Raw genomic sequence first — 13,100 nt, 5'->3', positions numbered from 1 at the left:
AAAAGTGGAAAATTCTCAACTTGCATTTAATAAATGCTTCCAGCTGCAGCTCATTGGGAGATCGAGCCAAGCACAGAAGCAGTACCTGCCAAGAACTGACTTTTCCACACCTGATAATCAGAAAGAAACCCAAGGTCTCGCAAGTGGAAAAGATTTTGAACCTTAGTAAATCTGCCCATTTGATTTCATAGAATAATTATTGGGTTTGATTTGGACATAGGAATATAATGCAACCCAGTTAAATTTATTCAAAGGCAGACTTTGACTGTGGTAATGTATATAGAATTGCAAAATAATAACGGCTATGTTTTTATTGCTCAGGGTGTGCTTACATGTCTTACAGATGCTTGGTAAAGGGCAGCTTATTTTCTTGCTTTTATTTGAATCTATTCGTAGTGACATTTCACTTTAGGTTGTAGCATTCACATGTCAATATAAAATGTATTTGAATATGGGTCCTATCCTTTGCCTGTACAATAACTAAGCCTGAATCTTAGCAATTATAAACAAAAATGTAAATAATATTGTATACCTAGGAGAGAAAATGTTTTGCCAACCTATAATTCCTTTAGTTTTACTAGGAGGGTTTGGCCAACTAGCATTGGACCTATGTTGCAGTTGAGAGGGCGAGCAGGTCCCTTGGCAGTTTACTATTTGGCCAGGGTAGGGTCAGGATTCTCCTAGTTTATAAAAAGCAAGCCAACATGTGCTCAGCCTCTTAGTACCTCCATGTCCTGGAGAAAATGTAGTGAGTAGTGCTAGGAAAGATCTTTAATAGCTCACTCTAGGAGTGAGAGGAAGGATCAGGGTAGTTAGTAGAGCAGGCAGAGGCTCCAAAGGGTAGGCTAGTAAGGGTTAGTACCCTGTAATAGCAATGCTGCCAGTATAGGAACTCAAGTTTTCAAGCTCAGAAATAGATTGATTCCTTGAGTAATTCACAACTACGACCTTCGGCTAGTGCTGAGGATTGTTTCACCAAAGCAGTCAGAACTATGTTTTGTATTGTGAACACTACAGCTGTGATTGTGTGAGTAACCACTGATTGAGAATGTACTTGCAGCATTTACAAATAAAGAGTTTTATCTGTTTTAAAAACCACTGGCGCTCAAGTTATAAGAAAGATATATTTTGTAGAGTGTTTAACCCTACCTCCAATAGAACAACGAGGGCCCATCTGAGGAAAGAGTTGCATGCAAGGCGTGCCCTCCCAGGAGTTGGGACAAACCTGACTGTCTGAAGTAATCCAGTGGGGGTAACTGAGGTATTAGGTATCCCCATGACCAAAATCCTGTTATATATGATTAAGTATTTCTATCTTATTGAGACAAATTAGAAGCATTTATAGGAATAGGAAGAATGTTATGGTAAAAAGCAGAAAGAATCGCAACTGTACATGTAGAAGAGACAGACAACAGGAGTTGTGAAATGCTTTGACTACAGAATAAAGGAGTTTTGGCAAGATGAAGGCCATTAGCTAATTAGGTAGACGTGGAGCTGCAGAGAGAAAGCCAGCAGGTTGTCTATGTAGCTTTGTCTTGTGTTAGAGGGGAAAACTAAAATGGAAGCAACCCCTTAGCAGCAAGATTTTGTGTTGCACAACTGGAAGAGAGGATTAGAAAAGCAATTACAGGTATATCTATTTTGAAATCAGAAAAGAAAACAGATCATTTGAAAGCAAGAGTATGCATATGCCAACTGAGGTAAATGCCATTTATATGCAGTATATCCTGTTTCAGAAGTATAAAATAAGCTTTTGTGAATAGTATTTGAATTGTTACAGGTTTAGAATGTCCTTTTAGCTTGAAACCATGCAAATCTGAAACAAGAGAGAGTGAAAGCTGATAAGCAGAATAGCATCAGGAGTGCTAAATTCCTTCCTCGGGTAAACAGGGTAAGGATTTGTACAGAGTCGTTTTTGCATGTTAGAGCAACTTTAAGTATATCACAAGGAGGAGAAAGTACTGGTCTTGGTAAAGTGAGAGGGTATTTTAATGATAGGTTGCAAGAAGATATTTGATAGTTGGGCAAAACAGCACACCACTTACTGAGGCACTGAAACCTTAAGTAACAGGAGGAGGCAGGAGAAGGGGTAGTAGTAAAAGCAAAAGAGACCACATTTGGGTGTAATGCACAATGCGCTAAGGCTGAGGGCACATGGAGCGTTTGCGGTTGTTTTGCAGCTGAGAGAAGCTGAGTGGAGTGGGCGAGTGGAGGCGCTTCTCTAAACCTGCAAAAAAGCGCAGCCTGAAAGCTGCTGAGCAAATGCTCCATGTGCCCTCAGCCTAAATAGGCAGATTATACTGACAGGGCAGGGTCAGAACTAGGGGTAGGCAGAAGTATGTGTCTAGGTATCTACCTCTTCTGTCTACCCATTGTTCAGGGTCTTGGAAGATAGCTGGATGCAATTTTTGTGGTAACGAGTGGGGATTTGGGCTTCTAGTCCCTTTGTTTTTCATACCCCTGCATGTCACTAACTTGGCATCAGATGGCAGCACCCAAGGCAGATTGCCTCAGGCATGCTTCCCTCTTGGCACAACACTGACCTACGGAGACCTATAGGAAAAGGACTGCATCACCACACTGATGAGCTCCTGTTCAATGGGACTATAAACTTGATTTTCACCAGATATTAATTGGACAGACCATCTGGAGGGCCAATACACAGGCCAACAGGTTGCCAATAAGTTGCAGAACAGTCTGGAGTGGCAGGTTGCACAAATGGCCACCTTTTACTCTTTGCTTTTAAAAACCCTAGACCTACCCCCTACCCTCACTTGAAAGGTCTAGTGTTACTACCTTCTGGGCATGCTTCCCGTATCAGTATGGGATTATTGTACTTACAACTTTTGACCTTTTCTAATTGCTACCTGTCATGATCTTTTCCTGTCTCATGATTTTGTACTTCTCTTGCAGATCTGGTTTAACCAGACTAGTCCTCTCATTCTCATCTCTCCTATGCCATGACCCCTGGTCAAAGTAGTAGCCATGCTCTGAATTTCATGCAGTTACCATCTTAGCAGAATATTGGGTGACCAGGACTTTCAGTGCCTATCCACAAGACTGGACGACAAGTACCAGTCCCCTCTGTGTTTGCTGATATTTCTGCTTCCATTCATGCCTCTCCTTCCCTTAGTGTTGGGGTAACTATGCTAGAGCCAAAACTGCAGGTGATCGGGACTTGTTCTTTGCCTTTTCAGGAAAGATGAAAATTTTATTTGTCTCTAATCCCACTCTCTCCCCAATGAGGAGGTCAAGGTAAAATCATATATTAACTTTTCCTTTCAGTTATGTTTTTTTCCAATACAAAATATTAAGAGGTGAATGTATATTTATTTTCTTTTCACTTCATATCCCCCAAGTTTTCTGTGAAGGTGTAAATGACGGTTTTAGGCTGCTCCCTTATTGCTTCCCACAGCCCACCTATTATGCCATAATCCCATTACAAGTCAGAAGAGATTTATAGTTGTATATTAGAAGATTTTACTCATGTTACTTTACTATACATTTGCTGTTCAGTTTTTTAAATTGGTATCTGCCTTCTCAATGTATTATATACATTCTATGAGATATATCAACTCACACTCATGTTGTTGGCAGGTAATAGACCGTAGACACTGTTACAGACCGGTGAAGCATCTTCATCTGGAAGAATATGGAAATACATCTAGGTATAGTAGCTCCCATAGGAAATAAAGGTTAGCACCCATATAAAGTATAGCAGTAAAGACAGAAAGTGATTCTGGTCTGTGTTTCCACAGGTTCTTTATCCTTACCTTTACTTGCTGAGTCTATCACTACAAGGCAATGCACTACAAAGCCACAATTTCCTTCTAATGGGTTTCTAAAATCTTGGGCCGCACCTCTTCATATGCTGAGTGACAGCTCTTCCCACTGGGCTGTCATGTAAGGTCTTATATTTGGATTTAAATGAGTTGAGTTTATATAGGGTCTCAACCCTGGCTTTTTCTAATCGGCTTTGCAGACTCTACTTCCCAGTCTCCTGCAGGGATTTTTTTCTTTATTAAGGGGTTCCTCCTCATATGTCTTAATCTGGTACATCAGAGAATCTGACTGCAGCTTCATAGAAACTTTGTTTTTATCTACAGAAACAGTCACAGGGCATGACTATGAAGATTTTCATTCATCCAGGTCATGGTATATCTAGTATAAGTAAATCTAAAGCAACTGGACTTGCTATATTCATTGAAGACGTTTCACTACTCATCCGAGCAGCTTCTTCAGTTCGACTGACTGTATGGGAAGTCCTTAGCATATAAATTCCACTGCAGTTGAACTGAAGAAGCTGCTCGGATGAGTAGTGAAACGGCTTCAATGATTACTTAGCAAGTCCATTTGCTTTAGATTTACTTATACTAATCATAGGGTAGTAAGCACTGCTGTCCTTCCCACCACCCTACTCTATACTCTAAAGTATTTGAATTTTAAAATCTCTTTTATTGAAAAAGTAAACGCCCAAGACCAGACAGCAGACTTTAATTTGTGCTTTTCAGTGTACCCTATGGCAACAGTTACGCTATGCCACTATATAGCTGTTTGGTGAATACTGTCTATGACAAATAGTGGCCAAAAAACACACAAGCAGATGACTGCACAGTAATGCTCTACAACCTCAAAGGACATGGTAAAAAATGAATATTAGAGGTGGCTCTTTAAACAACTAAACTGGTAAAGGGGATGAAAGATTTAAAGTATGACGTTAGATTGTCAGGGTTGGGGTTGTTTTCTCTGAAAAAAATGTGCTTGTGAGAAGACATGATTACTCTGTACAAGTACATTAGAGGGGATTATAGGCAGATGGGGGTGTTCTTTTTCACATAAAAACGATCAGCGCACCAGAGGCCCCCCCTTTAGATTAGAGGTACGGAACTTTTTGTGTATGTATGTGAGTATATAGATAGATAGGTCAGTGTGGGTCTGTATGTGAGTGTATAGATAGGTCAGTATGGTCTGTATGTAAGTGTATAGATAGGTCAGTATGGGTCTGTATGTGAGTGGATAGATAGGTCAGTAGTGGTCTGTATGTAAGTGTATAGATAGGTCAGTATGGGTTTATGTATGTGAGTGTATAGATAGGTCAGTATGGGTCTGTATGTGAGTGTATAGATAGGTCATTATGGGTCTGTATGTGAGTGTATAGATAGGTCAGTATGGGTCTGTATGTGAGTGGATAGATAGGTCAGTATGGGTCTGTATGTGAGTGGATAGATAGGTCAGTATGGGTCTGTATGTGAGTGGATAGATAGGTCAGTATGGGTCTGTATGTGAGTGTATAGATAGGTCAGTATGGGTCTGTATGTGAGTGTATAGATAGGTCAGTATGGGTCTGTATGTGAGTGTATAGATAGGTCAGTATGGGTCTGTATGTGAGTGTATAGATAGGTCAGTATGGGTCTGTATGTGAGTGGATAGATAGGTCAGTATGGGTCTGTATGTGAGTGGATAGATAGGTCAGTATGGGTCTGTATGTGAGTGGATAGATAGGTCAGTGTGGGTCTGTATGTGAGTGGATAGGTCAGTGTGGGTCTGTATGTGAGTGGATAGATAGGTCAGTGTGGGTCTGTATGTGAGTGGATAGATAGGTCAGTATGGGTCTGTATGTGAGTGGATAGATAGGTCAGTATGGGTCTGTATGTGAGTGGATAGATAGGTCAGTGTGGGTCTGTATGTGAGTGTATAGATAGGTCAGTATGGGTCTGTATGTGAGTGGATAGGTCAGTATGGGTCTGTATATAAGTGTATAGATAGGTCAGTATGGGTCTGTATGTAAGTGTATAGATAGGTCAGTATGGGTCTGTATGTGAGTGTATAGATAGGTCAGTATGGGCCGTATGTGAGTGGATAGATAGGTCAGTATGGGTCTGTATGTGAGTGGATAGATAGGTCAGTGTGGGTCTGTATGTGAGTGGATAGGTCAGTGTGGGTCTGTATGTGAGTGGATAGGTCAGTGTGGGTCTGTATGTGAGTGGATAGATAGGTCAGTATGGGTCTGTATGTGAGTGGATAGATAGGTCAATATGGGTCTGTATGTGAGTGGATAGATAGGTCAGTGTGGGTCTGTATGTGAGTGTATAGATAGGTCAGTATGGGTCTGTATGTGAGTGGATAGGTCAGTATGGGTCTGTATATAAGTGTATAGATAGGTCAGTATGGGTCTGTATGTAAGTGTATAGATAGGTCAGTATGGGTCTGTATGTGAGTGTATAGATAGGTCAGTATGGGCCGTATGTGAGTGGATAGATAGGTCAGTATGGGTCTGTATGTGAGTGGATAGATAGGTCAGTGTGGGTCTGTATGTGAGTGGATAGATAGGTCAGTATGGGTCTGTATGTGAGTGGATAGATAGGTCAGTGTGGGTCTGTATGTGAGTGGATAGGTCAGTGTGGGTCTGTATGTGAGTGGATAGATAGGTCAGTGTGGGTCTGTATGTGAGTGGATAGATAGGTCAGTGTGGGTATGGATGTGAGTGTATAGATAGGTCAGTATGGGTCTGTATGTGAGTGGATAGGTCAGTATGGGTCTGTATGTGAGTGGATAGATAGGTCAGTATGGGTCTGTATGTGAGTGGATAGATAGGTCAGTATGGGTCTGTATGTGAGTGGATAGATAGTGGATAAATAGATGTGATGGACAATATAGGTTGTGTTGATTACTCTGTACAAGTACATTAGAGGGGATTATAGGCAGATGGGGGTGTTCTTTTTCACATAAAAACGATCAGCGCACCAGAGGCCCCCCCTTTAGATTAGAGGTACGGAACTTTTTGTGTATGTATGTGAGTATATAGATAGATAGGTCAGTGTGGGTCTGTATGTGAGTGTATAGATAGGTCAGTATGGTCTGTATGTAAGTGTATAGATAGGTCAGTATGGGTCTGTATGTGAGTGGATAGATAGGTCAGTAGTGGTCTGTATGTAAGTGTATAGATAGGTCAGTATGGGTTTATGTATGTGAGTGTATAGATAGGTCAGTATGGGTCTGTATGTGAGTGTATAGATAGGTCATTATGGGTCTGTATGTGAGTGTATAGATAGGTCAGTATGGGTCTGTATGTGAGTGGATAGATAGGTCAGTATGGGTCTGTATGTGAGTGGATAGATAGGTCAGTATGGGTCTGTATGTGAGTGGATAGATAGGTCAGTATGGGTCTGTATGTGAGTGTATAGATAGGTCAGTATGGGTCTGTATGTGAGTGTATAGATAGGTCAGTATGGGTCTGTATGTGAGTGTATAGATAGGTCAGTATGGGTCTGTATGTGAGTGTATAGATAGGTCAGTATGGGTCTGTATGTGAGTGGATAGATAGGTCAGTATGGGTCTGTATGTGAGTGGATAGATAGGTCAGTATGGGTCTGTATGTGAGTGGATAGATAGGTCAGTGTGGGTCTGTATGTGAGTGGATAGGTCAGTGTGGGTCTGTATGTGAGTGGATAGATAGGTCAGTGTGGGTCTGTATGTGAGTGGATAGATAGGTCAGTATGGGTCTGTATGTGAGTGGATAGATAGGTCAGTATGGGTCTGTATGTGAGTGGATAGATAGGTCAGTGTGGGTCTGTATGTGAGTGTATAGATAGGTCAGTATGGGTCTGTATGTGAGTGGATAGGTCAGTATGGGTCTGTATATAAGTGTATAGATAGGTCAGTATGGGTCTGTATGTAAGTGTATAGATAGGTCAGTATGGGTCTGTATGTGAGTGTATAGATAGGTCAGTATGGGCCGTATGTGAGTGGATAGATAGGTCAGTATGGGTCTGTATGTGAGTGGATAGATAGGTCAGTGTGGGTCTGTATGTGAGTGGATAGGTCAGTGTGGGTCTGTATGTGAGTGGATAGGTCAGTGTGGGTCTGTATGTGAGTGGATAGATAGGTCAGTATGGGTCTGTATGTGAGTGGATAGATAGGTCAATATGGGTCTGTATGTGAGTGGATAGATAGGTCAGTGTGGGTCTGTATGTGAGTGTATAGATAGGTCAGTATGGGTCTGTATGTGAGTGGATAGGTCAGTATGGGTCTGTATATAAGTGTATAGATAGGTCAGTATGGGTCTGTATGTAAGTGTATAGATAGGTCAGTATGGGTCTGTATGTGAGTGTATAGATAGGTCAGTATGGGCCGTATGTGAGTGGATAGATAGGTCAGTATGGGTCTGTATGTGAGTGGATAGATAGGTCAGTGTGGGTCTGTATGTGAGTGGATAGATAGGTCAGTATGGGTCTGTATGTGAGTGGATAGATAGGTCAGTGTGGGTCTGTATGTGAGTGGATAGGTCAGTGTGGGTCTGTATGTGAGTGGATAGATAGGTCAGTGTGGGTCTGTATGTGAGTGGATAGATAGGTCAGTGTGGGTATGGATGTGAGTGTATAGATAGGTCAGTATGGGTCTGTATGTGAGTGGATAGGTCAGTATGGGTCTGTATGTGAGTGGATAGATAGGTCAGTATGGGTCTGTATGTGAGTGGATAGATAGGTCAGTATGGGTCTGTATGTGAGTGGATAGATAGTGGATAAATAGATGTGATGGACAATATAGGTTGTGTGTGCTGGTTTTACTTGAATGGGTTGAACTTGATGGACTCTGGTTTTTTTTCAACCTTTTGTAACTATGTAACAAACAATTTATAAAGGGCTATCATTAGTACTATTACTGTCAGGCTCTATAGATCTCTTTATAATAAGACAATTGTCTTTCTTAAATAGGGAACAGTCTGCCAGGAAATTTCACAAAAAACAAAATGGGACAAACAAACAATATGCACAAAAAAGGGCTCAAAGCACAACTGTTCTCTCAATATCTTTTCGCCTAGAAAAGTCCCTGATGCCATATTAGGGTAAATAAGATTTACTGGCAGTAAATCAAGTCTCACCAACACACTGGCAAGATTCTCACATAATTGAAGCTGAAATATGCTAAAACTACCAATGAAGTATTAATGACACATAAAATGCAGCTACATGTAACTTATTGCTTATTGTTGTGACTTTTACCTGTTACACTTTCTAGACTGCAGTGCAATAACTTGATGTATTGTGGCTAGTGGCCAACAGCACCTGCTTTACAGCTGTTACAGTTGATGCTGCAGTATATGTATATGTGAATATGCAGAATAAAATCTAATAATAACAATAGTTAAGGCTGTTTCCACATGCACTGCATTGGCCTGTGGGCAGACACACAGAGCGGATTTCAACGTGAAAATGCATACTTTTGTTTTTCTGCGCCAGATACGCTACTTGTGCCTGCACAAAGGCCAACACAGCGCCTGTAAGAGTAGATACAGGAATGAGAGGATTCTACATTTATTTGCAGGCAGAGAAAGAGTCTCGTGTGGCAGTAACAATCTGTGCAAGCAGTTCAGAACATTGACCTGCATTCATTCTTGATTTGGGAACTATTGCAGCTGCTGTTCTACTTTCTAACCACATGGCAAAAGTGCTAACAGAATATCTTTCATCTATATACTACCCGGAAATTCAAGCATCTTATAACGATAATGGACACACTGTATTTTACAATAAAATATGTACTCCTGCAGATCATAGGGTGCACCGGGTCTTTTGTTGGCCACTGCCATCAGGTGGACAATATATGCAATAGCGCTCTCTGCACTAGAAGAGGCAAAATTCAGATTTAAAAATCGGAATTTCATCTCTATAAGTTACCAGGAGCGGCTTTTTTTTCTCAACTCGCTTCATGGCAGCAGCGCCCATGATCATCTGTGTGGTTGGACTGGGATGTACGGGGCCACAACCCCCCAGGGGCCCCCGCTGCCCATAAAACCCCTGCCCCTTCCCCCAGGCATGCATATTTCATAAGTAACTAGGCAAGATCAGGGAGAAAAGTCAGTAGGGGAGCGCCGGCAGGGACCAGGTCTGGGTTGGTGGGGCCAAGGATGGGCCCACTGGTTTTTTCCAGTGTCCTGCCAGATCAGTCCAACCTTGGCCTCCTTATTTACCAATGTATGTGTATTCAGTATGGCATTTTTTAGAGAGACACAGTCACATCTTAGAATAGTTATAGCCTTTATGCTCTTATAATGCTGACTGACTGTACTAACCAGTACTGTTTGCTTCTAGGTGTGCCCCACTGGAGTTCCTGCACTTGTGCCCCTGCCCATTGAGCCCTCTTGCCTTCTCTAAAATCTCTTTAATGTCACTGAGATCAATTAAGATGAAAGATAGACTTGTTAAGTTAAAGGAACAGTAACACTAAAAAATAAAAATGTTTTAAAATAATTAAAATATAATGTACTGTTGCCCTGCACTGGTAAAAGTTGTGTGTTTGCTTCAGAAAGACTACTGTAGTTAATAGAAATAGCTGTTGTGTAGCCATGGGGGCAGCCATTTAAATTGAAAAAAGGAGAAAAGGCACAGGTTACATAAGAAGATAACAGATAACTGTGTAGAATACAATGGGAATCTGCTACTTATCTGTTATCTGCTTAGTAACCTGTGCCTTTTCTCCTTTTTTCAATTTAAATGGCTGCCCCCATGGCTACACAGCAGGGTATTTATATAAACTGTAGTAGTGTTTATGAAGCAAACACGCAACTTTTACCAGTGCAGGGCAATAGTACATAATATAGTAATTATTTTTATACACTTTCATTTTTTGGTGTTACTGTTCCTTTAAACGTTTTAAATATTGCTCAAATAAACCTGAAAGAAGAACAATCAAGTAGGTACTGTAAGTGTTCTGTGAAGCAAATAACGATAGTCAGCAAGTCTGTGAAACACCATTGTCTGGAACCAAACTGTGGAAAGAGAAGCCAGAAATAATCCAGATCTTTCCACAGTCTTGTAATGCTGATCTTAAGTGACAGAAACAACTTCCTAAATAAAAATAGACCTGTCTCATTTATTCCGACTGTAACTGGATAACTGGTCTCCCATACACATCACTTAATTAACAGAGACACTAATCAAAATGCTCCCAGGGTCAGCTACACAAGATACCCACCCCCTTAAACAACCTGCACCCCACACAGAGCAAACATGGTTTGGCACGATGCTACCCTGTACTGACTACGTCAAGTCTCTAGTAAATGTCAAGTTTCTCTCGGGTCTATTTTCTATATTTTCATATAAAAGCATCATATATTTATGGGTAAAATAACATACACAGGATTGGAAGGGTCAAATTAACAAAGGCCAAGAAACCATTGGTCTGCAGTTGAGTAATGATTCTACCCTGAATTTTATTTCAGCATTATTTTTGTTTTAACGTATTCCATGTGATTATTATCATATCAGAAAACAGTAGGAAGCAACATTTATTCCTTGATCTAACCGCAGTACCTACAGTAATACTGCTGAACTTTCAGTTAGGTACCAAGTCACCATGAAGACAAAGGTCACCTTGACATTTACTAGAACATGGAGATACAGAGAACTGCTTGGAACCAGTAGTCTAGTTTATTGTTTATCTTCTGTACCACTGTGTGAATGGCCTACCAATCTCTGTCCTATTTAGAGATTGCAAAAAATATATAGGTATAGCCCAACCACCAATTTGTCTTCTTATTGCGGAGTACAAATAATTAACTTCTGTGTTTTTCTCTCAACAGGGACATGTTGGAGGCCTTCCCAGACACCAGGGTTGCTCTGTATAAATAAAGAAATTAGTATGACATGTAATATATAGGCAATGTATAGAACCACTAAGGTGGTACAGGTATCAGACCCCTTATCTGGAAACCCATTATCCAGAAAGTTCTGAATTACAGAAAAGCCATCTCCCATAGACTCCATTATAATCAAATAATTCGCATTTTTAAAAAGGGTTTCCTATTTTCTCTGTAATAATAAAACAGTACCTGTACTTGATCCCAACTAAGATATAATTACCCCTTATTGGGGGCAGAACAGCCCTATTGGGTTTATTTAATGGTTAAATGATTCCCTTTTCTCTGTAATAATAAAACAGTACCTGTACTTGATCCCAACTAAGATATAATTACCCCTTATTGGGGGCAGAACAGACCTATTGGGTTTATTTCATGGTTAAATGATTCCCTTTTCTCTGTAATAATAAAACAGTACCTGTACTTGATCCCCACTAAGATATAATTACCCCTTATTGGGGGCAGAACAGACCTATTGGGTTTATTTCATGGTTAAATGATTCCCTTTTCTCTGTAATAATTAAACAGTACCTGTACTCGATCCCAACTAAGATATAATTAATCCTTATTGGAGGCAAAACAATCCTAGTGGGTTTAATTTCTGTTTAAATAATTTTTTAGCAAACTTAAGGTAGGAGATCCGAATTATGGAAAGACCCCTTATCCGGAAAATCCCAGGTCCCAAGCATTCTGGATAATGGGTCCTATACCTGTAGTAGAAAAGGACAGGAAAGTACTGCCCCCTAGTATAGCAAAGCAAGCTGCCAGGCAGAGAGGCTGCAATCCAAAAACTCTATGGACGCACTGTTATCTCGAATTTCCTTTCTATTTAATTATTCACCTATCCTCTGTTCTTAAATATTTCAGTTGTATTAACTTCTAATTAGCACTAAGCAGTTTTCTGTTAAAAGTGCATAAACAGTAAATAAATCCAGTCTTCACAAAAGGGAGTGTAGGAGTATTATGGAATTGTTTCCCTTCACTTATTAAGCTAAGGGTTCAAAATCTGAAACCTGGGACCTTTAGATAGGATCATCTGTCAACTGTGTCAAAAAAACTCTATAATAAAAATAGCTAAAATGTATTGATTGGCAGCACTTAATGGGACCATTAACAGGTAACTTACTGGCCTGGGAATGGGGTCCGCTCATAGGGCCACTGACATTCAGGTACTAGACTCTGTAAGTAGACATTGGAGCAGTTTTTATCATATCCTTCTACATTAATAAATCATTTCTTTACAAGCCTTCCCGTATCATGTTTTTTGGGTACACATTATGCATGATATTTAGAAAAGAGAAGATCAACAAGAACAGTAAAGGTTTCCCACGATGCTACATATACGTTATTCCAAAAATTATTCATCTGAAGAAGGAAGTAACTGAAGACTTTGCAGTGTTAGTATGTGAAATGTTTTATAAGGATTAAAAGTACATACACACTACCCCAAGCACAAAGCCAA

The 13,100-nt window shown here is 40.4% G+C and overlaps 1 long non-coding RNA gene across 1 annotated transcript; it reads left to right on the top strand.

The window, feature by feature from the left end:
- Positions 1–6,556: 6,556 nt before the first annotated feature.
- LOC116410539 lies at positions 6,557–9,545 on the top strand. The gene is made up of 2 exons (XR_004222458.1): positions 6,557–6,657; positions 8,548–9,545. It is a non-coding gene; the product is annotated as an uncharacterized LOC116410539 (long non-coding RNA).
- Positions 9,546–13,100: the final 3,555 nt, after the last annotated feature.

Source organism: Xenopus tropicalis, chromosome 4 (genome assembly GCF_000004195.4).
Source record: "Xenopus tropicalis strain Nigerian chromosome 4, UCB_Xtro_10.0, whole genome shotgun sequence".
Classification (NCBI taxonomy): Eukaryota; Metazoa; Chordata; class Amphibia; order Anura; family Pipidae; genus Xenopus; species Xenopus tropicalis.
Note: the sequence above shows the minus strand (reverse complement) of the source record. Positions and strands in the feature narration are given on the sequence as shown.